Below are 23029 nucleotides of genomic sequence, written 5' to 3' on the forward strand. Positions count from 1 at the left end.
TTTCATGAAAATGGGGCGGGGGGGGGGGGATAATAAAATAGCAATAAAAACATATTTATCAGCAATCACTTTAAATGCAAGTGGCTTAAATGCTTCAATCAAAAAAATATATAGTGGCTGATGGATAACAAAACAATACCCTTACGTATGTTGTCTACAGTAGATTCACTTCGGATAGAAAGACACACACAGACTCAAAGTAGAGGTTTGGAAAAAGATATTTCATGAAAATGAGGGGGGAAAAAGCTGGCATAGCCATACTTATTCCAGACAAAAATAGACTTTAAAACAAAGGCTATAATAAGAGACAATGAAGGACCCAGGAATCCATTTCTGGGTATTTATCCAAAGTAACCCAAATCACTTCATCAAAAGGACATATACATCCATATGTTCATGACAGCATTATTTACAATAGCCAAGCTATGAAAGCAACGTAAGTGTCCATCAATAGATGAATGGATAAAGAGGTGGTGCTTACATACAATAAAATATGACTCTGCAATAAGAAAGGAATGAAATTTTGCCATCTGCCACAAGATGGATGGGCCTAGAGGGCATTGTGCTGAGTGAAGTAAGTCAGACAGAGGAAGATGCATGTCATATGATTATGTGGAATCTAAAAAGAAAGATAAACAGACTCACAGATACAAAGAACATTTTGATGGTTGCCAAATGGGATGGGGGGGTCAGGGGATGGATAAAAAGGGTGAAGGGATTTAGAAGTACAAATTGGTAGTTGCACAATAACCTTGGGGATATAAAGTATAGCATATGGAATATAGTCAATAAAATTGTAATAACTATGTATGATGCCAGATGGATACTAGATTTATCAGGGCAGTTACTTCATAAGTTATTTAAATGTCTAACTGGGTTGTATTCCAGAGACTAATATAATATTGCATGTCAACTGTAACCAAAAAATAAATAAAATATTTTTTAAAAGAAACTAAAAAAAAGTCTAGTTGTTTTAGTTTTAAGACCACCCCACCCCCACCTTCCATGGTATATGTTGTCCACTAATCCTAGAGGTTTATTCATTCCAAAGGGAGGAATTGGAGAAAGGGAGAGGGAGAGTGGGGGTGATAGCACACTTGATCAGGGAGAAGAAGAACAAATCTCAAAACTATGTCAGAAATTATATGTTTTAATTTACTAAATGTATATTCACATATGCAAGAACATATTTTTTTGCTGAAAAGATACACCATACTTCATCACAAAACATCTTCCACTTTCAGGGGCTGAAGAAAGGAGGTGTTAATGTGGTCAAATGGCTTATTCAAGTCACATAGTGAAGCAAGGAAACAAACCAATGCCAGCCAATACTCAACAGGGAGTACCCCATGGCCTCAAGTCTGGCCAAGTGCTGCCATCTACCTTACTGCCACCAGGCCTCTGGAGCTTCTGCATTTGCACCTGCCCTCCACAGAGAACCCTACCTCCCGGCACACTCCTCAGGAGCACTATCTCAGGTCTTCCCTATGCCAGGATGACTTGGCCAATCATATTGATTGGAACTCAGTGGAAACTTTTGAGTCATTTTTTTAAAGAAAGAAAAACACCCGAACATAACTGAAAAAACAAAAACAAACCACCAACCCTTATATTTTGTTCAGTTATCTGGATTTGTGCCAAATTGGAGGGAACAACTTGCAAATTCTTCTTCATAAGCGGTCAGAATATTTGTCTTAAGTTTGCTGTGACTCAGCTTTCTGCAAGAAAGACATGATGCTGGCAGCACGATTCATCAATATACTGCCCCCTGGCCCAAGAGCAGCCACAGAGTCACCTTTCATTCCACTTGACTCAGTTCAAGAAGGGGGTACTTGTGGTCAGAATGGAACACAACACAACTCTCACAGAATCAATGTATCTGAACGGCTCAGAACATGGCAGCTGGACTTCTCTTCTTCATGCCTGATAGGGGTTTATCTCAAAGGCTTTGCTAAAAGAATAGTAATAACTTATATAAATTTAAAATCTAAAATCTACATCAACATATTTAACTGTGTCAATCACAAAGACTCAATTTATATAATGTTTGATAACAAACTACTGACAAAAAATGTCCAGGCTTCCTCTTGTATTTGAATTTGAATCTATTCATGTTGTATTTTATGCAGTGTGGGAGGAGAAAATTTGATCCCAAGGTCTGTGGTTTTCCTGATGACCAGAAGAGCTTAGATAAATTACATGATGATTAACACAATACTGGCAAGTTCACTTAACAAACTTACATGAACAAATTCTACAGTGATGAAATAAACAATAGAATATTTTACATGCTTTTCAGTTGGAAGTCATACATCAGGTAAACTAGGTAAGAATTTTGAAACTAATATTGAGCCAAGAAATAAGAAGCCCATTGAAGAGCTTGGGTAATTATCAGGACTGATATAAATATAGCCAGGATTTTTTTTCCCTTTTGTCTAAGTGTTCTTTGGTCTCTAAGCTTTTATCTGAACTCTACATTATAAATATTTTTATTTTACAGGGAGAGTACTTTAAAATTCAAAATACTCAATGGTCAAACTGATTCTTTTCTTAAGGCTATTATGTACCACTGTGACATATAATCTATTTTAATTTTATCCAAGGTTGAATTAAGTTTTTTTTTCATTGTTTAGGTTCATAAATTTTATTTTAATTAGTGAAGAAATGCAAAGTCAACTGGATGTCTGAGGTGGGGCAGAAATTCTGAAAAGGAAGCATGAGGACTGATGCTTCTCCATAAAATAGCAAGGCAATAACAACAGTTATAAAAATCAACTGTTTCTAACAATTAACGAAAGGCTTTCAATGATTTGAGAAACATGTATTCAAGAAACACTGTTTAACCTCAGTAAGAACAGGGGCTTTGTGACTTTTCTAACTTGTCCTACTCCATTGCCCTCTCCTCAGCTCCTTAAGAGCCGTGTAAACAGCAGCCTTGTAGCCATTAGAAGTGACAGACATGATTTTGAACTTCTCAAAAATTACCATCTCAAGATCAATATCACTATAAAGCCATATGTACAAACATTATCTGAATATCTAACTTGAAGCTAGCTCTTCCAGAAAAACCCTACCCCAGAGCATTTGTTGAAAACAACCTATGGCAATTACTTAACATCCCAGATGCATGAGGCTACAATACCAACTGAGCCAAATAAGAGCTTGGCCAAGAAGTTAAAAGGAAGATTTGGGGAATGAGATGTCCACAGTGAGCTTTGAAAAGTTTGGATATATTCCTGGGGATATAGAAGTAAACTCACATTTGTAGTGCTGATAGCATTTTCCATAAACATCTGAGTGTACTCCAGTTTCCATCTCTGGCTCATCTTTAGGCTCTGTACAAGCAAGAAGTGATGGCTAAGACAGAGCTGTAAAATACCTGGGTATTGACAGCATGCCCAAATACACACACACAGCTCCTCAGCAAAGGGTAGAGGACTTACTGTTTGGTTCAAAGCTTGTGAGGAAATCTCTGAACAATTGTTAGTTGACCACTAAATAATAAGTAAAGATTTCAGTGATTTAACAATACAGGAGATACAGACTTCACAGAGGTAGTTAAGGAATGTCACTAAATGAACAGCAGTAACAACAAAATGGCAACAACAAATTCTGGGGAATGAAGTAGAATCCAATATCCAGAGTTGCCACAATTTATTATCTAAAAATGTCAAATTTGGTGTAAAAAATTAAGAGATATTCAGAGAACCTGGGATGTAAAGCCCATATTTTTAAAAAAGCAGTCAAAAGAAAAAATTCCTACGGGGACCCAGATATTAAACTGATTAAGCAAATATTTTAAATCAGCTATTATAAATATGTTCTAAGAAACTGTCTAAATATTAAAGTTGGTTTAATAACTGAAAATTAATCAATGTTATACACTATATTAATAAAGAACAAAAACACATGATTATCTCGAAACATAAAGAAAAGGCATCTGACAAATCTAATGCTCCTTTATGACCGAAACAATCAACAACCTGGGAATAAAAAAAAAAGGAAACTTCCTTAACCTGATAAGTAGTGTCTACAAAACAATCTGCAGCTGACATCACACTTAATGGTAAAAGGCAATGCTTTTCCCCTGAGGTCAGGAACAACAATGTCCACTCTTGCCTCATCTATTCAGCATTGTGTGGACAATCCAACCAGAGCAAGTAGGCAATAAAAATAGCTCTGATGGGGGCAGGTGGAAGGGTAGAGGGATTGAGTAAAAAAGAAAATGAGAAAGAGAACTCATCGACCTGGACAACAGTGTGGTGATTGCAGCGAGTGGGGGTGGAGGGGTATTAGAGGTGGAAGAGGGCATAGAGGGGTAAATGGTGGTGGAAAAAGGAAATAAAGCAGTATTTATTTGCATATTTCATGTTATTGTAAATAGAAAATTCTAAGGAATCTACAAAAACATTTCTAGAACTAGTAAATGAGTTCAGAAAGGGTGTAGGGTAAAAAGGTTAATATAAAAAAGTCAATTGTATCACTATAAATGTCAAAGAACAATCCAAAAATAAAATTTAAAAAATTCCTTTCTCAATGGAATCTAAAAGAATAAAATACTTAGGAGTAAAGTTAACAAAAGAAGTATGAGACTGTATACTAAAAATTACAAAACATCATTGGAGGAAATTAAAGAATATCTAAATACATGGAAACATATCCCAGGTTCATGAATCAGAAGACTTAATATTGTTAAAATGGCAATATCCCCTAAATCAATTTATACATTCATCACAACCTAATTTATCAAAATTCCCACTAGCTTTTTGAAAGGTATCAACAAGATGGTCCTAAAATCCATAAAAGTACAAGGAACCTAGAATAGCCAGAACAATTTGAAAAGAAAAACCAATGTTGAAGGGCTCACACTCCCAATTTCAAAACTTAAGCAAAAAGCTACAATGATGAAGATAGTGCAGAGTGGATATACGGATGCACACATGAATAAATGGAGTCAAATGAAGAGTACAAAAATAAACCCTTGCCTTTACAGTCGACTGATTTTTATCAAGAGTACCAAAATAATGCAATGGAAACAGAAAACTCTTTTCAATAAATGTTGCTGGGGGGACTAAATAACCATATGCCAAAGAATGAAGTTGTATAGCTATACCATAACACACACACACACACACACACACACACACACACACACACACACAATGGATCATAGACCTAAATGTAAGAGCTGAAACTATAAAACCCTTAGAAGAAAATATAAGAGTAAATCTTTATGACCTTAGGTTAGGCAATCATTTCTTAGATATGATATCAAAAAGCAAAATCAACAAAACAAAAACTAGATAAATTAGACCTTATCAAAATTTAAAACATTTGTCTGCAAACCATACATCAACACAGTGAATAGACACCCCACAGAATGGGAGAAAATATTTGTAAATCATACATCTGATAAGGGACTTTATTCAGAAGATGTAAAGAATCCTCACAACCCAATAACAAAACAATGAATAAGCCAATTAAAAATAAGTTAAAATGTTAAATAATTTTTTTTCTTTATACAAGATATAAGAATGGCTAACAAGCACAGGAAAAAATCCTCAACCTCATTAGTCATTAAGGGAATACAAATTAAAACCACAGAGAGATACCACTTCACCCCCACCAGGCTGCTTATAATAAAAAAGACAGTGATGAGGGTTAGGGAAGATGTGGAGAAACTGGAGCCCTCATACTTAGCTGGTGGGAATGTCAAATGGTGCAGCCACTTTTGGAAACAGTTTGTCAGTTCCTCAAAATATTAAAAAGAATTATCATGTGATCCAGCAATTCTACTCTTAGGTATATCACTATAGTAAACAGAGTAATGGCCCCTCAAAAATGTCCACATTCTGCTCTTGCTGGGTGACTCAGTTGGTTGGACCATTATCCTGTACATCAAAAGGCTATGGGTTTGATTCCCTGCCAGGGCACATATCTGGGTTGTGGGTTCCTTTCCCAGTTGGGGCACATACAAGAGGCAGCCAATCGTTGTTTCTCTCATATCAATGTTTCTCTCTCTCTCTCTCTCTCTCTCTCTCTCTCTCTCTCTCTCTCTCTCTCTACATATATATATAATATGTAATATGAAAATGAGGTTGAGACTCCGTCACAGTCACGACCAGCTCAGGAGGAGGGGTCGGGCCCTGCCCAAGCCTGAGAGATCAACACAGAGGGGCGCCTGCTCCGAGCCTCTGTGGCACGTCTGGGGGCAAGCCCCCAGCGGACACACACACACACACACACACACACACACACACACATGTGGGAGTCCATTCTGTGGGACCCTTTCCCCCTCCCCATGTGGGAGTCCATTCTGTGGGACCCTTTCCCCCTCCCCATGTGGGAGTCCATTCTGTGGGACCCTTTCCCCCTCCCCATGTGGGAGTCCATTCTGTGGGACCCTTTCCCCCTCCCCATGTGGGAGTCCATTCTGTGGGACCCTTTCCCCCTCCCCATGTGGGAGTCCATTCTGTGGGACCCTTTCCCCCTCCCCATGTGGGAGTCCATTCTGTGGGACCCTTTCCCCCTCCCCATGTGGGAGTCCATTCTGTGGGACCCTTTCCCCCTCCCCATGTGGGAGTCCATTCTGTGGGACCCTTTCCCCCTCCCCATGTGGGAGTCCATTCTGTGGGACCCTTTCCCCCTCCCCATGTGGGAGTCCATTCTGTGGGACTCTCCCTCTCCCCACATGGGAGTCTGTACTTGTTCTTCAATAAAACTCCACCTTTGCTATACTACCCTCTGTCCGTGGATTCATTCTTCGACTCCGACAGACAAAGAATCCGGCGGGTTCCAGTCCAAAAATTCCGTATCACTACCTACACCTTAATTTTAGCCCACAGAAACTAATTTTGAACTCCAGACCACTGGAACTGTAAGATAACAAATATATTTTGTTTTAAGACATTAAGTGTGTGGTACTTTGTTACAGCAGTGATAAGAAACTAATATAATACTCAAGAGAAATAAAAACATATGTCCACACAAGAACTCGTATATAAATATTCTCCAACATCATTCACAATAATGCTAAAAAAAAAAAAAAAAGTAAAAAATAGCCAGCTGTCCATCAATTGATGAATGGATAAACAAATTGTTCTGCTTCCAATGGAATGATATTTGCAATAAAAAAAAATGAAGTACTGCCCTGGCCAGGTTACTCAGTGGTTGGAGCATTTCATATACCAAAAGGTTGTGGATTCAATTCCCAGTCAGGCCACATATGGGAGGCAACCAATTGATGTTTCTCTCCCCCTTCCTCTCGCTCTAAAAATCAATGAAAATACATATCCTTAGATAAGGATTTTTAAAAAATGAGTGAAATATTGCTATATGCTACACTGTGAATAAACCTTGGAAATATTATGATAAGTGAAAAAACTCTGGTTTTTACTAGTACATGAAATGTACAGAATGGGCAAAGCTATAGGAACAGAAACAAATTAGTGGAGGATGGGGAGTGACTATTAATATGTATGGGATTTCATTTGGAGTCGATTAAATTGTTCTAAATTATATTGTGGTGATGGTTACACAATTCTGAATATACTAAAAGCCACTGAATTGTATATTTTTTCATGTATGTGAATTATATATTAATAATCTGTGCAAAATATAAATGTTTGCTTTATTCTACCTGACAGCAAAGTAATTCAAACATATAGCAAAAATGTTATTTTTATCTCTCATTGAGTTTTTATTCTAATCATTAGCTACCCCACATTAAATATTAAATTAATTGACTGACTTATTCATTCAACAAATGAATGCCTACTTAGTGCCGTACTCTCCCTGACTTATGCTCTGGATCATAAGTATCAATGGAATAGACCAGCAATTTTCAACCAGTGTGAGCAAGAATTTTAAAAACCTACAATACCTGACTATTTAATCAGGGGCACTGACTTCTTTTTCCTTAGATCGTCAAATTTAAAAAAAAAAATGACAACAGCCAATACAACAATAGATTGTCTTGTGTGAATGAATCAAGATTATACCTTTTTTTGGTCAGATTGGCAAAAAAATATATCTTCAGTGTACTGCAGAATTTTAGTAATTAGCTTATGTGTGTCATGAGATAAAAAAGATTACAAATCACTGGAATAGACTAATAGATTTACCAGTTTTTAAAATCTTATTCATATAAGGGCAGTGGGTTGGCCATCTTTCTCCCAAGAAATTATATATCTTGAATATGCCAAATTTTATCACTTCTATCACTCTAGTGTAAAAAAGATGGCTCTACACTGTTTATACAGAATAGTTTAAACTTGCTCACTTTATAAGATTATTGGCCAGATCTAAATTGTTGCTACAGATTAGGTTTAACCTGCCTCATTACTCACACTGGAGTATCACAAACACAGTACAGCAGTATTAATCACATGCTTCAGAAGGAAACATACAACTGAATTAAAGCTATAAATGCAATATTTGAGCAGTTGAGAGAGCAATTATTGCCTTGTCTCTTAGGTCAAAGCAGTTTGTTGCATGGAACCAGCCAGGAAAGTATTTCATGAAGGTAGCAAGGAAGATCCAGAGATGGGAGAATGTTTGCTCACTGAAAGGAGCTCAGTATTGGAGATTACAAGCAAGAAGGCAATGGCAGGGCTGACTCTTGCAGGACCTTAAGTGCCATCATAGCAGAGACTGGTAGTGGTTCTCCCACATTCATTTTCAAAATTTTTGTTACGAATACCCAATTCTTAATACTCACCTTTTTTTTTTGCTGGACATTGTCTACTAGGATGTAGGGTTCTGCATCCTACCTTCTTTGCAGCTGCATGTGGTTGTGTGATAAATTTGTAGACAAAGCAAAGTAAACAGAATGGCCTCTTAAGAGAGAGGGAAAGTGTACTTTTCACTTCCTCCTTCTGGTTAGTTGGAAGGTAGATATGATGACACACATTAGGCAGCCACCTTGACCGTGAGAGAAAGTTGCATGCTGCCAATGCCAGAACAAGGTAGAAAGAGTCCAGGTCTTAGATACCATTTGTACCAAATCAGCCCTAGTCTGCCTACCTCTTATTTTCCCTAATTGTGGTAGAGAAGAAATTTTTAGCCTGTCAACCTACTGTTATCTTTTTTAGATTTTCTGCCCTTCATGGTCAAACGTAATCTTAGTTAGTATATGGTTAAGAATGTGTTAATCTCTCCTACTAGTACTGAGAAGATCATAAAGATGGTGGCTTAATTGCCCTATAATTTTAGAAAATGATTTTGACTCTCATATGAAGGGTTTAAGTGGAAAATATTAAATATTACAATAATTTAGATTAAAAATGAATTTTAGCTATATTTAGGCTAAAGAACCAACAGGACTTGTTTACTGATTATTGCAGGGAGTAAAGAAAAGGGAGGTGTTAAGGATGACTCCAGTCTTTTTAAGATGAGCAACGGGTGGGTTGAGGTGCTATTTCCTGAAACAGGAAATACTGGAGGAAGAACAGTGTTAAGGGAAAGATTAAAAACTTAATTTGGGGCTGAGAAGTCTGAAATGGCTGAGGCGATAGCAAATTTGTAGCTGGAAATGAGAGAATGGGGATCAGAAGATAGGTTTAGGTTGGATTCCCAAACTTGTGTTGTGAGATGCTGTTGATGAAAACTTAAATTTGAGGCGATTTTGGCTGTTGCTTTTATTTCTTTGATCTAGTGCTACGTTTTGTAAATTGAAGATTGTGATTCCTTAGTAGTTTATGAAATTAATATTATTCTACCTCATTGGCTTCATTTTTAAAAGGAAACGGAATTTTAAAATTGTGATGTACCAATAGCAGTAAGAATAATTTAAATAAGTTTTGCTCTTATTATATATATACTAGAGGCCCGGTGCATGAAATTTGTATATGGGGGGAGGGTAGGGGTGTCCCTCAGCCCAGCCTGCACCATCTCCAATCTGGGACCCCTCGGGTGATGTCCAACTGCCGGTTTAGGCCCGGATCAGTCGGACATCCCTCTCACAATCTGGGACTGCTGGTTCCTAACCGCTCACCTGACTGCCAGCCTGGTCACCCTAACTGCTCTCCCCTGCCAGCCTGATCACCCCCTAACTGACCATCTTGTGATGAGGTGGGGGCGGCCATCTTGTGATGACAGGAAGGTGTGAGGTTCAATTTGAATATTACCTCTTTATTATGTAGGATATGTGTATACATACATATATATACACACACACACATATATATACATATATATGTATATATATACACATACATGCACAAACATGCATATATCAGCATAGATGGACACACACACACGTCAGCTCCTTAGGAAGATATTTTTGGTCATGGATGTATTATATCCATTGCCTAGAATAGAATATGGTGAGTGCTCACTAAACGTTAATTGAATAAATCTGTGGACATGTATGTGTACATTCACTGGGTTGTGATGTTTTTGTATTTATCTTGACATAATTTCAAATTTAAAGACAATTTTCAGGAAAATTCAAAGAATTTTCAAATGCCCTTGATGCGTTACCCAGATCCCCCCAAAGTTAATATTTGTTGCATTATCTCCTATGTATCTATCTATTTATCTATCTATCTATCTATCTATCTAATATTTTTCTGACATTGCAGACATAGTGCCCATTTACCTCTAAATCAGTATTTATCTTATATAACCACAATGTAATTACCAAAACCAAGCAATTAACATTGAAATGGTACTATTATCTACTGTTATCTCATCCATAGACCATGTTGAGATTTTTCACAGTTGTCTCAATAATGTCTTTTGTAGCTAAAAGAGATCTGAGATCATACGTTGTTGCATTCATTTGTCTCTTTAGTCTCTTTTAATCTGGAACATTTCCTGAATCTTTCTGTTTATAAAATACATGTTTTTCTGTGGGTTATGATAAAAACAATTTTTCTGTAATTACCACTCTGGTGAGTAGATTTGAAATACCACCTTGTCAGCTTTCAGAGGGAAAGTCACCAAAGGGATATTGTCTCTCTTGAAATAGTGGAGCGTGGCTGTTAGATCTGATCAGGACACACGAGAGCAATGGGAATTTCCTCTTTGCTCTGTTTGAATTCTGAGAGCATATTAGAGCCCACTGTTGGGGGACTAGGTTCCCTAGGCCTCGGTGTTGAGGGCCTGGAAAGACAGCACTTGCTAACCTGATTTATAGGGAGAAAAGAGAACAGAGATCCGAAATCCTCACAGAGTAAATTCTGTGCCCTCTGACACAGCCCTGAGCTTTGGGGAGAAGCACCAAAACCTGAGATCTGAGATCTGTGAAGGAGAAGCAAGCTGGTCACACCCAGAACTTAGGGAGGGAATGCCCTCCTTGGACATCTACTCAGCTCCTGGTTAGCAGTGGTTTCTGCCCACCTGGGTAGGGTGTGTTGTCAACAGTTGTGGCAGCAAGAAGCCATAACAGTAATGAAGATGATGGAATTACAGAATCAGAATTTTCTGGTGTGAAATGAACTCACTGTACCATAGCCCCATTTCAGGATATTCTTGAGCTATCAAGAGAAGGGTGACTCCTCAAAGGGAAAATATTTGAATGTCGCTAATTTGGAAGTAAGGGATCTCAACTAAACAGCTCTTACTGCTCTTACTGAAGTTGCAAATTAGAAAGATGAGTTTAAATTTTCACACTGAATTTTTTTAACAAGATTACAGATTATTTAATATATGTAAGATATGGAAGAAATTGCCAAGGTTGGGTTAAGCATTTTCTAAGGCTCTTTCTCTCTTGATTCTCCTCCCTGCTATACAGGAGTAGGGGAGGGACTTTGTTATTTATTATCATCATGTGGTATCTCTTTCCATATGCATTACTTTAATACTATTACTTCACTTGGTACCCAGTAATGATTCCCCATTACCTGCATGGTCATGTTAAGCTCCCTCGGCTTAGCATTTGATACACCTTGCCTACATTTCACTTTCCTTTGCATCCAAAACTGGCTTAATTTTCATCTCCCAACGAGTCTTTTAAATGCTTTGACTTTACACCTTTACTGAAATCATTCTGTTCACACAGAATTTCCAGATCCTCCTGTCTCACCTCAAGATCCTTCCATTCAAAACCATTCATACAACCTCTCCCGGGGAGTCTTCCATAGCACAGTGACTGTTCTTCCTTTGAATTCTTACTGAACTTCTCATTCATATCAACCCCTATAGCTCTTTTATGTCTTTTATTTTAAATATTTGTGTAATTGCATTACTGATAGCTCTGAATTTGCATGCTTTTGAAAATGGGAATTATTATTTAGAAATATCTAGATCTTATAAGAACCCTGTTATAGTCCCTTGCAGAAAAATGAGAGAAGATAACTAGCATTTATTAATGTTACTATTGTACCAAGAGCTTTAAAGATTTATTTCATTTACTACTTAAATGAGATACATTAATTACTTTCATTTTACAGAGATGAAAAGTAAGACAAAGAACTAGCTAATTATTAATACAACTACTTAAAACAGTCTTATGGAGATACATTAATTACTTTCATTTTACAGAAATGAAAAGTAAGACAAAGAACTAGCTAATTATTAATACCTAGTAAGTGCTCATATATGTCTGATTCTAATGTTTATGATTTTCCCTACCAAAATATACTATAGTAGTTGCTCAATAAATATTCATGAATATATGTTAAATGACTGTGGTGGAGACAGTAGTACTCACCAAATATCCATGCACTTTTCACATTTTCCAGCTCCGTTTGCAGTAAGGTTGGGGTCACATGACTGGGTTCTGGCCATGGGATCTTCCCTTGTTCTCTTCCTCTGAAAAGGGTAACTCTCATAGACTACATGCTTCAGATGGCTACAATGTGGAGGCACACTCTCCCAAGAATCAGATGGTGATATGACATGAAGTAAACTTTTATTGGTTAAGTTACTGAGATTTTAAGATTTACATGTTGTTAATTATTCTGAATAATTAGGTAACTGAACAAATGAGCACAACTAATATGATGATATACTATTCCAAGAGAGTTTATTGCATTTATTTAGGTGTCCATTTACTTGTTTCTTGTAACATCCTTGCTGCTCTTAGAAGAGTAAGTCAAGGCCACTGTTGTTTTTAGAGCAGATGTCAATAAATCCCTATTCCTTGAGCATGTGGATTGAGAACTATGATGTTAAGACATGTATATATGTATCTATGTTTTCATATATGTATTTTTATAATTCTCATCTTAAACAAGCATGACTTGAGCTCTACTCTATCCCTTGATGTTTATTTGGTGTGATTAGTCATTCTTTGACCCTGGATACAAGCTTAGGCAAGGCATAAACTTTCTGGTTATTTTTTTACATAAAATAAATTCCTACAGTAATTTTAAGTTACAGAAAAGAGTCTCAATTTAGTAATAATGTAATATTAATCTAGTAATCAGCACTCTAAGCTTAATTTAAATAAGATTTCTTCCTTTTCTCCAGCTCAAATCTGCTGCAGGTGGAAGTCATCCTTGGGAAGGCCAGTAGTCTGGCTGCTTCTTCTAGTCCCTTAGATCTTGACCCTCCAGGGTTAGAGACCAGGAGGGGAGACAAGGAAAAGGAGAGCAAGAAGGCTCTCCCTTGATTGATATGGTAGTGAGCTGATGAGAATTCTCTCACCTTGACAAAAGAGAAAGCTGACTTTTTTCTTTTGGTGGTTACTTTCATGGGTTCTTCAGAGACAGCTTCATCTTTCCCTGGAGAAAAGCCTCCTCACTTCCTCTTATACCAGCAGACACCTCTCTGTCCCTACTCATCATGTAAGGTCCTTCCTCAGCTTCTGGAGTCTGGCTCTTCACTGTTGGCCACTTTCTGCTGAGCTGACACCTTTAAATGGATTGGAGTTCACTCCACACTGCTTTTCTCCTCTCATGTGGCCTATATCTGGTCCATGGGAAACACTCATCCTTCCTTAGTCCCTGCCACTCTGGAAGGATAGACCGTTCTCAACCACAACAATCTCTCCTGCACTCAGAGCTTTTGGCCAACCAACCTCCCACCTTTTAGATCAATTTTTCATTGGACTCACATACTAGCCCAGCAAACACCCAAACTTCAGGGGTACCTTAAAGCTCTAAATGATCCCCATATGTATATAAATAAAGGGGGGACACCCCTACTTTAGAAGGAGAACTTGCAATATTCCAACAATGTTTTCCAAAAATCTTCTCCCCAGATCTCCTTATTTAACCTCAAGAAAACCCACCACTGGTGAGTAGAGGTGTATGAGTTGTATAACTGCTATCTGGCCGTCTCCTTCATACAGATTCTTCTGTCCCTTGGGAATCTCTTGTCTCAGTGTCTTAAATAACATTTCCATTTTAATATTCAGTTAAATATATAGATTGTTGCTGAGGTCAGATCTAGGAAGTGGAGTTTGGGGTAAGGTACTTTTTACTTTTATGCTATTTGATTTTTTAACAAACTTAATGTTTTCTGCAATAATAATTATTTAATAAAAATTACCCTTAGGAGGAAAAGTGTAATTGTTACATGTTCCAGCTTATAATTCCTGTCAGGAATGTTTGCTTTCATTAATTTATTACCAAAATCATTAAAATTAAGAATTCATTAAGTCTGACTTTTCTACAAGGAACTTTGAAGAAATAAGAGGTAAGGAGAAGATACAATGAGCAGCAGTTCCCATGAAATCATGATTCATTGCAATTTTTCCTGCCACCAGGATTAGAAAGCAACAGCTCACCATGGACTTGGGATTACTGTCATAGTCAGAGAGCCCGTGGCAAGTATGCAGCAACTTCAATAAAAACTATCAAGTTTTCCATCTGAGGGAGATTTCTCATGTCACTATTATTTGCAATAAAATCTCTGGATCAAAGATGTTAAACTCAACACATCCTTACAATATAATAGTCATCCTTGCAACATAATTCCTGAAGGATAAATAGTCATTCTAACTTACTCCTCCATCACCAGCACCTGTCCCTGCGTTACTGGGCATACTGTCGGTATTCAACAAATATGCACTGCAGAGGAGCCTGGCACATCTCTGGCACATGCACCCATCCCCCATTGGCTTACAGATGAGGTACATCACAGAAATGTCTAGATATCTACTTTGTCTGCTCTGTGGGCCCATCAGCAGAGAGCTTGTCTCAGCCTGGGTTCACATGGGACAATCCTACCAAGGACAAACAGTCATTACCACTTCCAATGTTCTAACTTTGAAAAATGGAGTTATTTCCTGTCCTCTTTTTACATAGTGGGAGAATAAATGAGTAGATGCAGACACATTTTTCATGGTATTTCAGAATAAGAAAAAAATGGCCCTCTCTAAATTAGGATTCTAAGAACTGATTCACTGAATATGGTGAGCCACAGTGACTCCACAGAGCAATTACAGGATCACAAGCCACCAGAAAACACCGCCTGAGCTACTTCCCTCAAATTATAAAAGCCCAGGTGCTATTTCAGTACACACCCCCTGACTCTAGCTCGAACACCCATCCTGGGTTGGGTGATAATGTCTCCTAAAACCAAGGCTATAAGTGAGGATGTCTGCCTTCTGCTCCTTGTGGTTTCCAACCCACCCAAGCAAAGCTGACACTGGCAGACAGTGGTGGATGGGCTGGTTGTTAAAACTGAGCCAATTCCCAAACAGACCCAGCAATAACTCCCAGCTCTGGAGAGAAATGCCTGTCAGGTTTCCAGACGGAGCCGAGCTTCAGCAACCACCACAGAGCCTGGGAGGAGGAGGGCAGCTGTGAGAGCAGAGTCTGTCTCCGAGGACGGGGTTCGTCTGGGTCAGGACAGATGCCCGCATGTTCCAGAAGAAGACAAGTGCTTCAGGAGAAAGTGTGGGCAAAGAGAGTCTGTATAGTAGGGATGTCTTCTTTAATTGTAAATGTAGAGCCACACACAGAGTAACTCTTTCATACTGTTGAGTCACCCCTGAGATCAAACAATGAAACAACTCTACAATGGTCTTGGAATAATCTGGACTTTAGGTGACTGGGTGCTGCTGTCTTAGGTCAAGATCGCAGAAGTAAACACCAAGTTGAAATGTAATAAGGTTCATCAAGAACTGTATTTAGGACCACCAGTAGAGGCATGGGGAAGTGGAAAAGGTGGAAGGAAGATTTGGCTGAGTCCTGCAGGGTGCGCTGTAGAGACAATGCAACCACACCTCAGAGTGCAGGGGCAAGAGTATTATAGATACTGCTGCACTCATCAGTCAAGGTCAAGAGCCGCCCTGGGGGTTGAGGGAGGGGTGTAGCTCCCAGGCACTTCCAGCTTTCGGAGTGTGCAGAGGAAGCAAGATTGAAGCTGTCCTCACACTCTGAACACAGCAGTGGTCCTCAGACGCCCATGCTAGCTGAAGGGAGTGGAAGCATAGGGGGCCACTGTGCAAGAAGATGGCAAAGGAACTAAAGAGACGTGGGCGGAGCAGCCACAGCATCTGCTACAGAAGGGGCCGTTGCCTGCAAAGTCTGCCTAGTTGCTGCTCAGGAAGCACGTCTATTCACAAAAATACAGGCCATTAGTGCTCATCTTTCTAACAAAGAGCACCTAGGCTCCTCGGCAAAGCCAGCTGTTCCTGCACGTTAAGAGAAACTTTCCCAGACAGGCCTTTCTTTCCTCTCCTTCCTCTGTATTCTTTTATTCCTCCACCTAGCGTCCCTCTCTTACAAACTGTTCCCTTTTTCCCTTTCCTAGAATTTTAAAAAATATATCCTTGGTGAGGATTAAATAAAAAAATCTAACAGCCTGGCCAGTGTGGCTCAGTTGGTTGAGCATCGTCCCATGCACCAGGAGGTTGCTGGTTCGATTCCTTGTCAGGGCGCATGCCCAGGTTTCAGGCTTGATTCCCAGTAGGGGGTGTGCAGGAGGCAGCTGATCAATGATTCTCTCTCATCTTTGATGTTTCTATCTCTCCCTCTCCCTCTCTCTCTCTGAAATCAATGAAAATACATTTTTTTAAAAAAAAGCTTAAAAAGATAATGGTTCAGACACCAAAAACTAGTTGATGTAAAAAAGATAATAAAAGTAATTCTGGAAAATTATTTTAGTTAAATAAAACTTATTCAAGGGGGAAAAAAATCTCTGGATAGCTGACCAATTAATATTTGATTCCAAAATGTCATTTAAAGTCCTTAAGGTTTAATAAGTTCATTGTTTCACTATGGTTAAAACATTCATTTTTAAAGTCATGCTGGTTAAGTGCTTTGTGGTCCCATCCTATTTCTAGACTCTTTGTTTTAGTGTTGGCTTTCTGTTCCACTTAGAGGTATCACCTGGTGGAAACCTTTGATGAGCCTGTCTTTTTAACCAAAGTAAAACCCACGAGTTTCAATCACTTTGAAACGCTAGTGGACACTAGCCAGAGCTCAGAGATGTTTCCCCTACTCGTACTCACACAAACTTGAGAAGAGATTAATAGTCATAACTGTTTCCTTCTATCATTAATATCAGTCCCTCATTTAAATCTAATAAAAATGCAGTGGGAAAAATGGGTAGGTTAGGAAGCCCTTATCATAGTAGCTACAGAGGAGGCATTAGCAGCTCCTTCAAATTAGAACCCAAAGAACTGATTTAGGGAACACTGTGAGGCTGAGGCATGGAGACATCAACCAGGAAATAGAAACTTTGTTGCCTCTCTAAAAATACCAAGCACCAGGAAATAGTTAATACTGTACTTTGTGTTTGTACTTTTAACAAATTAGCTTTGGGAATCAGTGAGTAAAAGACTATAGTAATTTGCTTTTCTTTTGTTCATCATGCTCTAAACTATGAGGTTGGACATATCCAAAGATCTTTGTATTCTAATAATAAAAGTATAGTTAAAAGAGAAAGATAAGTTACAATTTACTCTTAAGAGATACAAAATAAATAAGACATAGATCTTGGCCTTGGGGTGCTTATACACTAAGGAAATCAAACATGTGCTCATGGCATATTTGAGAGTAATGAAAATCTACCAGTGAAAATAATATTGACAAGAATCCAGAGTGGGAAAACAAAACAAATTCACTCAAAGAGTTCGTATAAGAAGCAGGCCGCCTTGCCTAAGAATGAGACTCAGTCACAGGCTACAACAGTGTTCCCAAAGTGCCAACCCTGTGTTTATTTAAGCTAAAAAGTAGGCCTAGAATCGTTCACATTCTCTACCTAAATCTACTACTTTCTTATGGTTGGTTATCTGAAAACCATTTTCAATCCTATGGTATCAGGAGCTGCTGAACTTGAAATGTTAGGAGTTTAAATGGCTGCTTATTCCAAGTTCATATATATACTTTTTAATATTCACTTTGATTTTCATTGATACAAATTTTATCTAATGAGAAGTAATGGAGCGATGAGTAAAGGAAACTACCAAGATACATGAACAAACTTCAAGGGGAAACTTAGGTGCCAAGATCAGCAAGAAGAGGCACGTAGTTTCTCTTCTCTCATCATCCCAGGAAGAGCTGTGCTAGGATGGGTGATGCTGCTGGCACACTCCACATATCTAGGGAAGGGGCACTGCCCTACTGCCTTCTTATAAGGAGGGAGAACCCCAAACAGCCTTGGGTGTGAGAGATAATCAGACAAGACTTTGGCGCCAGGCCATCTGCCTGTAAGTGCCACTGGAAGTGAAGCTGTCTGAACACATCACCTGATGCACTGAGAGACCCTGTGAGATGCTGGGTTCAGGCTGCTGCCTGGGCAGGGAGGCAGCACAGGTCCAGGGAAGCTGAGTTTAGGCACAGGCTCTGCCCCTGGAGAGCAGGGAGCCCTTGATCCTTGTAAGCCTATTGCGAGGCAGTTGAGCTCCAGGCATTCGCTGGACAGACACCCTCCTTGCTTCTCACATTTATTTAACAACTAGAGGCCTGGTGCATGAATTTGTGGGAGATCAGGCCAAAACCAGCTCTCTGACATCCCATGGTGGGGGAGGGTCCTGGATTGCAAGAGGGTGCAGGCCAGGCCAAGGGACCCCACTTGTGCATGATCGGGGCCAGGGAAGGATGCGGGAGGTTGGCCAGCCGGGAAGGGCCTGAGGGAGGGCTCCAGGGTGTGTCCGGCCCGTCTCGCTCAGTCCCGATCTGTCAGACCCCAGCAGCAAGCTAACCTACCAGTCAGAGCGTCTGCCCCCTCATGGTCAGTGCATATCATAGCAACTGGTCGACCAGTCGACTGTCTGGCCCTTGGTGGTCAGTGCACATCATAGCAAGCAGTTGAGTGGCCTTAGCATATTATTAGCATATTATGCTTTGATTGGTTGGACAGCCAGATGACCTGACACTTAGCATATTAGGCTTTTATTATATAGGACAGTAACTAAGAGATACTTCACAGCTGCATAACTGAGGGCAGGAAAAGTGCTATAGTCATTTTCTAACCTCCAACAGCCCGCACATTGCTGAGGGCACCATATGCATTTTAACAAACCTTTCCTGAATATTAAAAGACCCACACCAGGGCCACTTGGGTATTTTGCTTCCTCTGCCATGTCTGATGAGCTGTTATCACAACAGAGAGTCAGCTATCTTTAATGTAGCCAGGCATCATCGCACACCAGGGGTGGTGTTCACTGTTGGTCTTTGTATTAGACAATTCAGCAGCTGAACTAAATACCATTGGCTTTGTGTTACTACATATCTTTGCATTTTCCCTTGGGGGAAGCCTGCTGCTACTGCATTGGACATCATATCTATCTACATAAAAACCTAAGTGACAGTTACGATGGAATGACCAGAACGACTGGTCACTATGACGTGCACTGACCACCAGGGGTCAGACGTTCAACACAGGAGGAGGGGGAGGGGGGCACAGCAAAGCCTGGAGGCACACCCTATGGCCTAGGGATCCCAGGAACCGCAAGCCCAGAGCTTGCCTTCCAATAAAAAATAAATAAATTGGGGGGAAAAAGCAGCTGGAAGAGGCCACCATGGGAAGAGCAGCACCAGGAGGGAAAGGCCTCCCCAGGCCCTGCCCGGCCCGGCTGGTGCACATAGGCTCACGTGACTCACCAGTGAGGGATGCGGGAGGTTGGCCAGCCGGGGAGGGACTGCGGGAGGGCTCCAGGACATGCCCGGCCCATCTCACTCAGTCCTGATTGTCCAAACCCCAGCAGCTAGTTGCTCCAAAGCCAGTAGCCCAGACAGCTGCTCCCTGTCCTGCTTCATGGTGGACACTGCTGCGCCAAGCCACTTCAGCTTTGGCTTCCTGCTTCCTGCTTCCTGCTTCCTGCCTGCCCCTTCCAATACTATATGCGCTTGGGGGCGTGGCTTCGCCCCCCCCCCCCCCCCCCCCGCATCAGGGCCTATCCAGGAGACTGACCAGCAGGGGGGAGGACTGTGGGAGGTTGACTGGCCAGTTGGGGGGAGGGGCCACGAAAAACTGGCCAGCCATGAGAGGTTGGCTGGTGGCCGGGGGGAAGGGCTGTGGGAGGTTGGCCAGCAGGGGGAGGGGCCACAGGATGTTGGCTGTGGGAGTGCATTGACCACCAGGGGGCAGCTCCTACATGGAGCATCTGCCCCCAGGTGGTCAGTGCATGTCATAGTGACTGGTCGACCAGTCATTCTGGTCTTTCAGTTGTAGCGGTCACTTAGGCTTTTATATATATAGATGGTGTTAGGCATGATCCACAACTGGACAGCAGGAGCTTAAAAGTAGAGAGGCTGGTCCCCCTGCGGCTCTCACACAGAAATAACTGAAGGTGTTACTGGCTCCTTCAGGAGAGGTGCCATGCCTCCTTTAAGAAGTCCCAGAAAGCTTGGGAGGTGGAGTATCACCCTCAGAGACCACTCTAACAAATCACCTCCAGCCTGCTCGGAGGAAAAGAACTTGAGTTGCCCTGATCTGGCTTCCTAACACTTAAGAGGCTCCAAGTAAACCCCCCAGCTCCTTTCAGAATCTAGAAATGCTTAGAAGAAGCCCAGAGAATGATCACCAATAAGAAATTAGATGTTCCCATAGATACCAGCCCCCCTGGCTGCTCTGTGCAGCACCCCCTGAAAGACCTGACCCAAAGGAGCCATTTTTCTTAGCTCAGACTCTCCAACAAGCTTTTTATACCCTGCTGTAAAAAAGAAGGAGTTCTTACCATTTGCAACAGCATGGATGAAACTGGAGAGCATTATGCTAAGTGAAATAAGCCAGTCAGAGAAAGATAAATATCACATGATCTCACTCATTTATGGAATATAATGAACAGCATAAACTGATGAACAAAAACAGATCCAGAGACAGAGAAGCATCGATCAGACCGTCAAACCTCAGAGGGCAGGTAGGGGAGGGTGGGGGTAAGGGGGAGAGATAAACCAAAGGACTTATATGCAAGCATATAGGCCTAACCAATGGACACAGACAACAGGGGGGTGAGGGCATGAGTGGAGAGGCAGGGGGTTTATGTGGGGATAAGGACACATATGTAATAACTTAATCAATAAAAAATTTTAAAAAAAGAAAGGCCTGCTGATCTCCATGTTTCTCCTCCCATCTGGAATCAAAACCTCTTGGGGATGAATGACCCCAGCAAAGGCCCTAACACATGCTCGGTGTCACTGTCACAGACATTCCCAGACATTACAGCCCGTTCCTCAGCTCACAGTGCCCTGCTCCCCCCACTGCCACCCCTCACCTGTCACCCCCTGAGGACCACCTTCTGTTATCCTATCTGAAAGGTGAGCAAGATCGCAAATGCCCCCCTGTTCTTTTTTTTTTTCAATAGCTCCCTTGTCCTACCTTTCTTCCTCTAAAAACCTTGCATTTTCAAAATATATATTTGATTGATTTCAGAAAGGGAAATAGAGATAGAAACATCAATGATGATAGAGAATCATTGATTAGCTGACTCCTTCACATTCCAAACTGGGGATTATAACCTCCTGTGGCCCCTCCCCCTACCCCTTTCCCTGGCCGGCAGGCCCCAGTAATGGCACAGCAGCGAGGGAAAGAGTAGGGAGAGAGGTGGGGAACTGTGGGGTGATAGGGCACCGAGGGCAGCATTGGCATCTGGCGTCTGTTCCTTTCATGCCCAGCCTGGCGACTGTCACCTCCTCTCCCAATCCTGCCGGGGCCTTTGGGCCCCGATCCGCCCGGCCCCAATCAGCCTGCCCCAATCAGCCCTGATCGCCCACCAGGCCTAGGGACCCCACCTGTGCATGAATTTTGTGCACCGGGCCTCTAGTATTAAAGAAATAATGATAATAACAGCAGTAAACATTTACTGAACACTCACTGTATGTCAGGCACTGTGCTGAATACATCACCTACATTATCTTGCTTAATTTTTCCAAGAAACCAATAAATTGGTTATTATTATGTTATATTTTACTGAAAAAGATGATGTCAAATAAAGGAAAGGCTTGTTGTTGTTTTTGCTTACTCAAGCCCAGTAAAGAATCTCAGAGTACCAAAAGACACACTGGGGATTTAGGAGAAGAAAAAATGTGTTTCCTTATTTTTTTACTCCTCCTCCTCTTTGCTTGGGGGGACTGTAACAAATCTCACTGTACATCCAAGGGAGCTGTGGGTGATGACTATTTAACACACAAGCAGCTGTACACAGGTATAGCTCCTGGTGAATCACTTTCTTCAGACACCCAAGCACATCCTTATCGGTGTCTCGCCCATGGGTCATCGAGGCTTCCCCCCACCTTTGAACATCAGGCTATTTGTTTGCAGCCTCCTTAATATTAAGGCCTTTTTGCCCATGGAGCTTAGAGGGTGATAAATGGCATTTGATTCCATTTGTTTCCATTGATCGGAGCATCCTCGGCCTCACACTCCCTCTCATCTGGCTGTAATTACATAGTTGACACATATTTGCTTCTCATTCACTGTGGAGAGCATTACTCTTTTCGAATTTTCTGGCTCGCCTGTGTGCCCCCCAACTCTACCAGGCATGGACCTCAATTTGTCCTATAAATAAGAAAATGAATCATATTTCCTGTTCACGCGCCCCCCAACTCTACCAGGCATGGACCTATAAATAAGAAAATGAATCATATTTCCTGTTCACGTCAGATTTTGCTTCCAGTGCTAATAACTTAGGGCATCTCAGTTAGCCTGGCACCAAGTGTAGGGCCGGATTATCGGGTTCCTGACA

This window comes from Myotis brandtii, unplaced genomic scaffold, assembly GCF_000412655.1.
Source record: "Myotis brandtii unplaced genomic scaffold, ASM41265v1 scaffold300, whole genome shotgun sequence".
NCBI classification, from domain to species: Eukaryota; Metazoa; Chordata; class Mammalia; order Chiroptera; family Vespertilionidae; genus Myotis; species Myotis brandtii.